Raw genomic sequence first — 12,341 nt, forward strand, 5'->3', positions numbered from 1 at the left:
GGACATGGTTAACACATGCTGGTCCTAAGGAAACGGTCACAGTGTGAGTTAATTAAATCCTTTAGAGGAGCCAGGTGACTGCAGAGGCACCAACATAGTGCCTAAGACAAACTGAATTCCTTTCTTATGAGCAAGATTAAAGGGAGGCAAACGAAAAGCTTTTTGGATTGTTTTTTTAGAGATAGGAATTATAATTTTCCTTGCAGAAATGTTTTTTTTTTTTTCTTCTTCATCGTCTAACACTTGTAGAGCAGCCTTCTCCAGCTGCAGTTTGTCCGGTCCCTTGGCGCTTTCTGTATTCCTTGCAGAGCCTTTTATATCTTTGATTCTCTGATGTTGCTGGAGAAAATGGCACCTACATTGATTTCCAGGAAAAAACAAAACAAAACAACAACAAAACAAACTGAGTTTTCCAGCTTCATGGGTCTTCTCTGTTGCTGGCTTCTGATCCCCAGAGTTCTGTGCCACCTTCCCTACTAAGCCTTCACCGCCTTTTCTACTTGTTTCTTGAATTCTGAACTTGAGAACTCCCAGTTGTAGAACTCACACTCTATAAGCCATCTCAATATTAAGCCATCTTAATATTGTCTTCATTCTTCCTCTGTGTTCTTAATTTCTATCCCATTTACTCTGACTTTCCATGCCCCAGCCCTCTTTTTTTTTTTTAATTATCTTAAATCACTTTAAAGTTTTCTGAAATAAGGTAAATATTCTTGCACTTTAAAATCTATCCTACAATTGAAAAGTTAAGAAATAGCTTTATACATGTTATCACATTTCAATTATTTCCTGGACTTTGTTTTCAGGTGTGAAAATGATTAAAAGCTTTAGTTGCCCCAATATATAGGCCCACCGACTGTTCAGGACAGAACTCAATTCTTATTGTCTCCAAACTGTTGATTCAGTCTCAGAACAGAACCATGTTTTTCAAAGGATAGGTCCAGTATTCCAAAGACTACTGGAAGCAGAACATGCTGTGTGTGCACTAGTGTACTAGTGTGTCAGCTTTTACTTTCCTTGGAGGAAGGGCTGCTTAACTGTGTGTGTGTGTGTGTGTGTGTGTGTGTGTGTGATGAAGGGGACGGTGTGCTACATACAGCCCATGTGGAGATCCCTAGAGAATCTGATAAACTGAAAGTTTTCAACAAAAGTGGATAGCCTCTTTGTCCTTGTGGAGAATGTATATACAACATCATGTTGAAATGCATACAGACATAAAATAGTGAAAGTATACCCTTTCTCATCACAAGGAAATAGATGTTTAAAAATAAAACCTTTATTGGATGTGATTGACATATTAAAGTGTACAGTTTGGTAAGTAAATCTCTGAAATCATCACCATCAGGATAACCAGACTTATAATTTCTCCCTCTTTTCCCTGGCTACACCTTCCTCATATTTCACTATTTTAGTCCCCAAGCAATCATTGGTACCAATCTGCTAGGATTTTTATATAAATAAAATTATTTGATAGGCATTCTTTTTTAATTTATTTAAAAAATGTTTTCATTTTACATACCAATCCCAATTCTCCCTCCCTTCCCATCCCCCATCCACTCCTCAGAGGGGGTAAGGCTCTCCTTGGGGAGTCCACAAAGTCAGGCATACCAAATTGAGGCAGAACCAAGCTGAGCCTCCCCCCCCTGTATCACGGCTGAGCAAGGGCTACCATAGGGAATGGGCTCCACAAAGCCAGTTCACACCCCTGGGTTAGGTCCTGGTGCTACTGCCAGCTCCCCCCACCCCAACAGATCAAATCACGTAACTGTCAGAGGGTCTAGTTTGGTCCCATGCAGGTTCTCCCAACTGTCAGTCCATAGTCTGTGAGTTCCCACCAGCTTAGGTCAGCTGGTTTTCCCCATCATGGTCTTGACCTGCCTTGTTCATATGATCCTTCCTCCTGCTCATCAGCTCAACTCCAGGAGCTCATCCCAGTGCTTGGCTGTGGGTCACTGCATCTGCTTCCATCAGTTACTGGATGTAGGTTCTATGATGACAATTAGGGCAGTCACTAATCTGATTAAAGGGGAAGGCCTCTTCAGACACTCTCTCCATTATTGCTAAGAGTCTTAGCTGGGGTCATCCTTTGGATTCCTGCGAATTTCTCTAGCACCAGGTTTCTCTCTAACACCGTAATAGCTCCATCAAGATATCTCTTTCATTGGTCTCCCCCTCTGTACCGCTCCCAGCCCAAGTCTTCTTGATCCCTCATGTTCCCATCCCCCACCCCTCCACCTTCCGCCCCCTCCACAGACCCAGGAGATGTCAACTTCCTGGGGCCCTCCTGTGTATCCCTCTTAGGCCCCCCCCCTTTACCTAGCTTCTCTGGGGTTGTGGGTTGTAGCCTGGTTATCCTTTGCTTTACATCTAATATCCACTTACGAGTGAATACATACCATGTTTGTCTTTCTGGATCTGGATTACCTCACTCAGGATGTTTTTTTTCTATTTCCATCCACTTGCCTGCAAATTTCAGGATTCATTGTTTTTTACTGTTGAGTAATACTCCATTGTGTAAATGTACCACATTTTCTTAGTCTGTTCTTGAGTTGATGGGCATCTAGGTTGTTTCCAGGTTCTGGCTATTACAAATAATGATGCTATGAACATAGTTGAGCAAATGTGATAAATACAATCTTTTTAATTTATTTTTTTTTACTCAACCAAATGACTCTGACTTAAAAAATAATTCTAATGTTTAAATTGATGCATGAGGTTGTGTGCTTTCAAAATATGTGTAACACCTGAAAGCTCTGAAATTCCACTAACCACAAGAAACCACACCCACCAGACCAGATCAAACTTCCTTGTGTCATAAGGATTGGGAGACAATGGGTATGGGATTGTTTGTAGTCACCTATTACTGTACTTTTTTAATGAAAAAAAATGTGTATTGTATATGTGGATGCACAAGCACTTGTATACATGCATTTGGGGGTCAGAGGTCAACATTCGGTTTCTTTATTGTTTTCTTTTTGAGACAGACTCTCACTAAATCTGTAGCTCACTGATTAGCTCACTGGCTTCCCCCCTCACAGCTCCAGGGATCCTCTTGTCTCTGTCCTCCTGCCCTGCAGCCCAACTCTATGCTAGGGGTATGGATGCATTCCAGCATGCCTGGATTACAGTAGGTACTAGAGGTTCAGATTCAAGTGCTTGTGTGGTAAGCACTGTATCAACTGAGCCATCTCCCCAGCCCTTTTAACTGCATCTTTATTTAAAAGGAAGTTTTTTTTTTTTTCATTTTCACCATTAAACATAGGTTACTGCAGATTTTTGATGATGACCTTTATCCAGTTAAGACATTTTATTTCCAGTCCATGAATGGATGAAAAATAGCAAAATGAGGGCTGAATCGATGGTTCAATGGTTAAGAGCACTAGCGGCTCTTCAGAGGACTTGGTTTTGAGTCCCAGTAACCACATGGTGGCTCACAACCATCTATAATTCCAGTCCCAGGTCACCAGGAACACACGTGTTGCACAGAGACATGTATAGGCAAAATACCCATACACATAAAATTTAAAAGTAATAGAATGAAAAACTTGTAGTTAGCATCATTCTGATGAAAGATATAGAATACTTTCTCCCAAAGATCAGAAAGTATCATATCTACTTTTACCATTTCTGTTCAGTGTTAGACTGGAAGTCCTAGCTACTACACAAGAGATCTAAATAAAAGCCATAGAGATTGGACAGCAGGAAGACTTACTGGCAGATGGTAGGATTATCTATGTTAAGAAAAAAATCTAATGGAAATTTATTTTTAAAGGAAATATTAAGTCAATTTTAATAAGTTACTATGCACATAGGAAGCGTCTCTTTATGTACACACACACATACACACGGCCATATGTGGCCAGTAAGATGCTTCAGTGGGTAAAGGTGCTTGCCACCAAGCCTGATGACCTGAATTCAATTTCTGAAGCCCATATGGTTGTATACAAGGTGGGGGCACAGTAAGGAAACTGCTGACGTGACCATTCTGATATGGTTAAGGTTCTTACTGTAGATATAAGAGAACAGCCAGAGGCATCTGGAATATTTCAGTGCAGAGAGAGAAAACAAACTGAGCATGGATCGCAGACCAGACATAACCAGGACTAGGGAAGCAGGAGAGTGGGAGGGGATATAGTGGAGATAACAAGGCAGAGACTAGAATATAGGAATAGCAAGCAGAATAAGTATGCTAAGACTAGCCAGAGAGTAAGTACAGGAATAGCAGAGGATGTTCATTATAAGGGAGCTGAATAGCTGCAGGGAGGGAAGGGACAGGAGGGTGTTGGGAACTTTGAAATTTGTAACAAGCACTTGTAACTAGGGACTGAGAGTCTGGAGCCCAGCTTTGATATGCAGCCATAGGTGTGTGCCAATAGTACCATATGGCCCTTCTGCCACAGGTAAGGGAAATGACTCCTTTTTTAGACAGGAACCGGCTTCATAAGTTCCTGAGGAACACTGGTTTTTATCTAACTGCCAGAAATTCTTCTATAGTCCAGGCTGAGCTCATTTCTGGATACTTGGACAGCCTGAGACCAAACAATGGTGAAAGGAAAGAACAGATTTCCACAAGATGAACTTTGGCCTCCACATCCATGGGCACACACCAAATAAAATGTTATTCAAAACAAAACAAAGCTGGAAATGTTGGTGCACGCCTTTAATCCCAACACTTGAGAGGCAGGCAGGTTAGTCTACAAAGCAAGTTCCAGGACAGCCACAGCTATTACAGAGAAACCCTATCTTAAAAAAAAAAAAAAAAAAAAAAAAAAAAAATTGTCTAAAAGACAATTTCTTCAAATTGGTCTAGGTATTCTGTATAATCATAGCCAAACTGCATAGCTTTGCAAAAGTTAACAAAGTAATTCTAAAATTTCATGTGAAACAAAGGATCTAGAATAGCTAACTAATAAGAGTTTAATGAAGCTGCATTCGGGAGCTGTGATGCTGTCATAGAGACAGGCACAGAGATAGAGAGTCTAGAGGGCTGGAGAGGTGACTCAGAGACTAAGAGCAATGATTGCTCTTCCAGTGGACCCAGGTTCAATTACCAGCATTACATGGTAGCTCATAATTGTCTGTAACTCCAGTGCCTGGGAATCTGACAACTTCACACAGACATTCACAAAGGCAAATGCACATAACTAATTTTTTAAAAAGTCTAGAAAGAGCCACAAAAATATGGATTGGAGAGATGGCTCAGAGCATCAGGGATCAGTTCCCAGCACCCACATGGTTGCTCACAACTGTCTGTAACTCCTGTTCCAGGGGATATGACACCCTCATACAGACATACATACAGGCAAAATACCCATACACACAAGGGATAAAATTAACTTAAAAAATTTAAAGGCAAGTCAGTAGATGATAGGCTTTAAAAGTGGAGAAATCACCGCATAATCATCTGAGGAAAATGAATTTCAATTTATAATCCATATCACATAAATATTAGCTTGAAATAGCTTATAACCCAAAATGTAATATTCTAAATTACAAAACTAGAGGAAAATAGTTGTAGCTTATTGTTTGGCAAAGATTTTCCAGATAGAACACCAAAAGCATAATCTATAACTTTCTTTTCCTAACCTTTTTTTTTTTTTGAGACAGTGACTATGTAGTCCTACCTGTCCTGAAATTCTCTATGTAAATCAGACCGGCTTCAAACTCTCAGAAATGTGCTTGCCCAAGACTAAAGGCATGTGCCATCATGCCTAGCTCATAAAACAACATTTTCACATATGCTGTTGTACCATATGGTCCAGAGAATGATCTCTGATAACTATATTTTCAATTTTGAGTGACAGTTTCTTGCTTTATAGTAAACCAATGTAAAACAATGAGTAGCAGAGGTGTTCAGTGGTTAAGAGCACTGGCTGCTCTTCCAGAGGTTCTGTATTCAGTTTCCAGCAGTCACAGGGTGGCTCACAACCGTCTATGAATGACTCCAGTTCCAAGCGATCCCATGCTCTCTTCTGGCCCTTGTGGGCACAGGAAAAGCTCATGTGTACAGACATATATGTATGCAAAACACACCTACACATAAAGTAATAAAAAGTAATTTAAAAGAATAAGTAACAAGAGATAGCAGCTAACCCAGGCAACATGCCTTTAATCCCAGTGCTTGGGAGGCAGAAGTAGGAGATCTCTGTGAGTTTGAGGCCAACCTGATTTTGCATAACTTATGTGAGTTTCAAGACAACTACAACTAAATAGAGAGAGCCTGTCTCAAGGGGCTGGAGGGACACATAAACAAAGAAAGCTAAACATCCACCAGAAATGTACTGGGGAAGCCTCAAGGCAGCCAGCTGGTGTTCCCAATAGAGAATTCCAGGTGGGACCGAGTGTTTCCTTGGGTGGGAGTCCAGGTAAAAGGAATAGCAACAGAGATAATGTCATAAAGTCAGGCACAACATCCAGCAGAAACCAATTGGGGGAGTTGAGGCAGTCCATTGGAATTCCCAATTGAATTTTCTCTTCATAAATGAGCTTCCCATGACTGAATGTATTTTTTTTTCCTGCTGTGGGCACATATGTCATGGATAAACATTAGTAACCTCTGTTAAATAGTTTGCTTCCTGGATGGAATCCCCATCCCTTGGGAGACCCTAGCCATGGCCGACCTTTCAGGGCCAGAGCCACATATCCCACTGAGGGGTGGGTGGGCCTTGAGTGCCATGTTCCCCACACTGGCATTTTGGGGGACCTCCATGGTTTAGGCCACCTTGATGTGAAGTAGATACAATGTTAGGCAGTTGGGCAGTTCTCTCCCCTCCCTGTCACAGAAATTAGAGGCCAGTCCACCCTCAAATAAGGGGGAATTGGAAGACACTGAGACAAACATGCTTGGGTCTGAAATGGGTGTGGGGAAAAGCAACCCTGCATCCAGAGCCACCTTCTCCATGAGCTCAAACAGCTGACAATTCATCAGTAGAGTTCATTATAGTTGTATTTCAATAAAATGCAAAACTTCTCCCAAGTTAAGAGAAGGCAAGCTGTAGCCTGGGAGAATGTTTTTACAAATCATACTATCTGATGAAAGACTTATATCTAGAATAAGAAACACCCTCCTATTTTGGGTTTAGAATAAATAATTCTAAAGTCCAGTAAATTTAGGGGAGTACTAACAGTTTGAACACTTAAGGAAAGAAAACAGACTGTAAATAAACACATCAAAAAAATGTTGAACATCTTCAGCCTCTAGGGAAGATGCAAATGTGAGCCATAACGAGGTAGCACCATTTATTGCTGGAATGGAGAATGTAGAAAAGATCGTTTTATGTGATCTGGCCATTCCATCTTAGTGTTTACCCACACAAAGTGAAAATGTGTTCATATGAAGACTTTGTGATTGCCATTTCAAAATTTGAAAATGACTCATGTCCACCCATCAACAGGTGGATTGATAAATTGGGCACACCACCCATTAGAATACTACCCGGTTATTTTAAAAGTAAACTATTGGGCTGGAAGCACCACTCAGTAGATGAAGTGCTTGTCTTGCAAACCAGAGTTTGGCTCCCAGAACTCTTGTAAGAATGTTGAGTATGGTGTTTCACTCTTGAATCCAGTGCTTGCGAGGTGACAGGCAGGTCCCTGGGTCTGGTTGCCCAGCCATCCTAGTCAATTGGTGAGTTCAGGCTATGAGAGGCCCTGTCTCTTAGGACATAGATGGTGTTCCCCAGGCTTATCCTGTGGCCTCTGAGCATGCAGACACACAGTGTGAACTACTGATACATATACCAACTTCTCCTTTGGGGGGGGGGGGTCTGACATTTGAAGTCAGGGGAGAAAATATGGTAGAAACAACATGTTAAATGAATTGCTTTCAAAACTATTTTATTGCAGTACCAGGAGTCAAACCCTGGATATCACACATGTCAGCTGTCAGCCAGGCTCTACCACTGAGCCACATTCCTGGCCTTTTTTTTTTTTTTTTTTTTTTTTTTTTTTTTTTTTGTCTAAGATGGAAAGGTGAGATATCAGTGTGAAGAAAGCAAAGTTTTCACTACAGAATATGAATGTGAATGCTGACTCAGCCAAAAGAATGTTACTCTGTTAATTCTATCCAGATCCTCACCAAAGGCAGCTAGCTGGCCCTCTCAGGATTGTCATCAGTGAGCCCTTCAAGCCTTGTTTTTTTCTTGCTGGGGTAGCCAAGTTGAAGATTTAGGAAAGTAGGTAAGGAGGCAACAAAGCTGTCACCCTGGTGATGGTAAATCTGCTGTTTCTCCATGGCCCCTAAATTTTGCCCTGCTCACCCCAAGACTGGTGTCCAAGCCTGTGGAATCCTGATCCCCTGGGGGACCCTAACCAAGGCTGACCTCTCATGGCCAGAGCCACATACCCCACCAGGGGGCGAGCTTTGCTGCATTGAGCGACACATTCCCCATGCTGGGATTTGGGTGCTCTCTATGGTCCAGGACAGTTATCACTCCTCCTTGTGGATCCTCATGGCCTTCATATCCCAGGCTGGGCTTGGGATTTTCTTATCAGTGTCAGGCCCTTGTCCATCCCTTCTACACATCAGTCCATCTGAATGCTTATCAGCGGGCATCACTACTCCTCCACTTAGACAGGATTTCCAGAGAACACCAGCCAGAGCAGGTGTCCCTGAACAATGGAGACACACCCCTAGTCTATATTTCACCTTGCCTCTGCCATTTAGTACAGCCAAGCATTGCACATCAGTGGCTGGCCCTTGATTCTGGCTTCCTTGCATCATTGGTCAGGTTGCCTCCTATACCTGGATGCCAAGACTTTTTCACTCCTCACTTTGGCTAAGGGCCAGTCACACCTTTGAGTACACCCTCTAGAGTCTGGAAAGTTTCCCAGGTACTTCCTGTGTTCCTGCTTCTAGGGACCTCTTTCCTGCCCGTCCCACTCTTCCAGGCATACTCATCAATGAGTACCTAGGTACATGTCTTCCCCCTTAACCATCTTTAGAGATCCTTCTAGCTCCAGGCTGTTCTTTTCTTCCTGTACCATGAAGCAGAGAACGTCATATTGGACACACACACACACACACACACACACACACACACACACACACACACACACCTCAGTATCAGGATGCTGATACTGTATACTGATAGTGATATTCAGTATCAGGATATCGTGTTTGTGTGAATCAGCTAAGCCATGCCTGTCTTGTTTTTATGGCTAAAACCATTGGTGGATCCCAGCCCCTTATTCCAACCCCATCAGAGAAAAACTGTGGGTGAAGTGAGGAAGACCAAGCAAAAATATCCAACCAGTGGTCCAGGACATCAGGTCAGTTGGGACAGTTCTTTCCTCTTGGCCAAACTGGAAAGGCTTAGAACACTTTGACTCCAGCGTTTCCATTTCATTAAGTTGTATTTTAAAATCATTTAAACTGTGAGAGAACAGTTTTGTATACATGAAAGGACTTTCAGGAATTATGTTGAAACTTTTTTTTTTTCTGCAAGTCATCTCACACTATTTGCCACTCCCATTTGCCTGACGCTAGAAATGCATGCCATTGCCACTAGTCACCCATGCCACCGTTTCTTGTTACTAGTCATGCATGCCACTCTGTTTCTTGCCCTGTTTTCTTGCCAAAAGAAATATTGTTGTGTCACAATATGTTTTAAATGTGTGCAACAAGAACTATATTTTATACTAAGATCTCACAACTGATCCAGTAGCTTCTGCCCCTTCCAACTACCTTTCTATGTTTTACACTTTCCATCTTTTAGCCCCTATCAATAGTGCAGTAAAATCCTCTACCAATGAAATGCCTCTCAAACACCTCTCCCTTCAGAGCCTTAAAAACCAAGGGTCTAGCTCAGCAGGTCAAGATGGAGCTGTAAAATCTGCTTTTTGTTTTGTTTTGTTTTGTTTTGTTTTGTTTTTGTTTTCTATGGTCTCATGTAATCCAGTCTGGCCTCAAACTTGATATGTAGCTGAGGATAGCCTTGAACTTTTGTTCCTTTTGAGTTCACCTCCCAAGTGATAGGATTACAGTTAAAAACTACCAGCCAAGCATTTGTGGTGCTGGGGGTCAAGGCTAAATGCTGGGCAAATTACCAAATGAGCTACATCTTTAGCCCCTGAGAGTCTACTTTAAGTTTTATTTTATGTGGATGAATGGGTGCTTGCTAGTATCTGCACCACAAGAGTGCCCGGTGCCCTCAGGAGAGGGGGTGGGCATCAGATCTCTGAACTGAAGTTACAGATGGTTGTGAACTGATGTGTGGGTTCTATGGATGAACCAGGATCCTGGCAAGAGCAGCAAGTGTTCTTAGCTGTTGAGCCATCTCTCCAGACCTAAAGAGCTAATGGATGCCTATACTGCTCTTCCTGGGACCATGTGTGGAAGAGTAAGGTCCCCGAGGACCTCTGTGAGAATTCATCTGAGTTTCTGGGTTATGATATACGAGTGCCCCTGCTTTGGTAAGGATTGCTCTGCATCCCAGTTCTGCTGCCTCACCCTTCCCCTCACCAGCAGATCAAGAGGGTGGAAGATGGATTTGTATGTGAGGGCAGGGAAATGGCCTTTCTTGTTCTCACCTGCATTGTGTCCCCTGCCACCCTGTGCATGTGGTCTTGGTTGAAACCTCCTCTCCCCTTAATTAGAAAGGTCCCAGGTCTCTGGAGTGATGTCCCTGACCAGCGAGGCACGGATAAATTAGTAAAATATCCAGGCTAGGCATCTTAGTCTCCATTCCCACCACAGACAACTCTGAAGTCTCGGCCCTCTAGACATCTAGACATATTTGACTTATGGCATTACTAGGCCTTGGCTTCATCTAACGTGGATTTCTCCTTAGTAGCCTGTTAGAGTGACCTTGGACTCAAACAGCCAGGCCTTGACACTGGTGAGTAGCTACCTGATGCTGACAAAATAGTCACAGTGTACATGTGTGTGTGTGTGTGTGTGTGTGTGTGTGTGTGTAAGTACATTGTGGCATTAGCAGCTACTTCAGGCATTGTACCTTGCAAGTCAGATGTCCCAAAGCAAGGATCTTTTTCTTTGTTTTACCCATGTAGAAAATGAAGTTCAGAAAGACTTACCAGGGCTGGAAATGTAGCTCAGTTGATAGAGTGCTTGCCTAAGATGCAGGAACCCTAAAGTTTTATCACCAATATCAAATAAACCAGGTATGGTAGCACATTCCTACCTACATCTTCAGCTACATAGTGAGTTTAAGGACAGTCTGAGCTGCATAAGCAGTGTGAGTGTGTGTATGTGAGAGAGAGAGAGAGAGAGAGAGAGAGAGAGAGAGAGAGAGAGAGAGAGAGAAAGACAGATAGACAGACAGACAGACAGACAGAGACAGATATTGATCCATGGAACAAGAATGTGATGGAGCTAGAGCATCTGTGTCTTGCCTTGACACATGGCCACAGTGCAGAGGGAAGAAACAGGAAGGACTGCTTTGGGGTTTTGGGTACTGGAGCTGAAGATGTCTAACCAATAACAGATAGAGCTTCAAAACTGTGGCAAGTTTTGGCCAAAATGAACCAAGATTTAAGGTGCATGAGTATTTGAGGGGCAAGACTTTTTTTTTTTTTTTTTTTTTTTTTTTTGGTCCAGAGCTTCTGAAGTAAAGATTTTTAAGGTCAGATATAAAACAGATAAGAAGTTGGGAAACAGCAGAGAGTGGGTAGGGGTCAGGTGTGGATAAAGACTGTTAGCTGGGCCCTGGCATGCCTGTCACTTTATTTGGTAACTGACACTCAATATTTTGGTTGGAGGGGTCAGCAGATAGGTAAATGGCCAGACTCTGAGTATGAATGATCCAAAACTTTCTGGAATGTAAGCAACTTGCTTGATCAATTTTGGAAATCCCTGAGCTATTATTTCCTTACTCACACAGCCTTTGCAAGCATTTCCTGGCACCAAGCTCCAAACTCAAGCATTGCACAACTAGTACAGTTCAATATCTGGCTAGTTTGAGGTCATATGACACAACCTTATACACTTAGTCCACACCATCTATTCTGAGCTAATAGGGCTGAGATTTTATCTATGACAGAATTTCTCTGGAAATCTGGAGAAACTTGCTTCATCATCTTAACTTCTGGATTGAAAGGCATTTTGAGCTTGTAGAATGTTCTTGGAGTCAAAACATCTTAACTGCTTTTTGGTCTTACAAAGTACTTTTCATAAAACCAGGCATGGTGGCACAAGTTTTAATCCCAATACTCTGGAGGTAGAGGCATTAGGATCAGAAGTTCAAAGTCGTCCCCAGTTAAATAGCGAGTTCAGAGTCATCCTGAACTTCATGAGACCCTGTCTCAAAATGAAAACAAAAACAAAACAACAAAAGCCCAAAGTATTTTTCAAATAGATAGACTTTGGATCATAACAGCCCCGT

Source organism: Phodopus roborovskii, unplaced genomic scaffold (genome assembly GCF_943737965.1).
Source record: "Phodopus roborovskii unplaced genomic scaffold, PHOROB, whole genome shotgun sequence".
Lineage (NCBI taxonomy): Eukaryota > Metazoa > Chordata > Mammalia > Rodentia > Cricetidae > Phodopus > Phodopus roborovskii.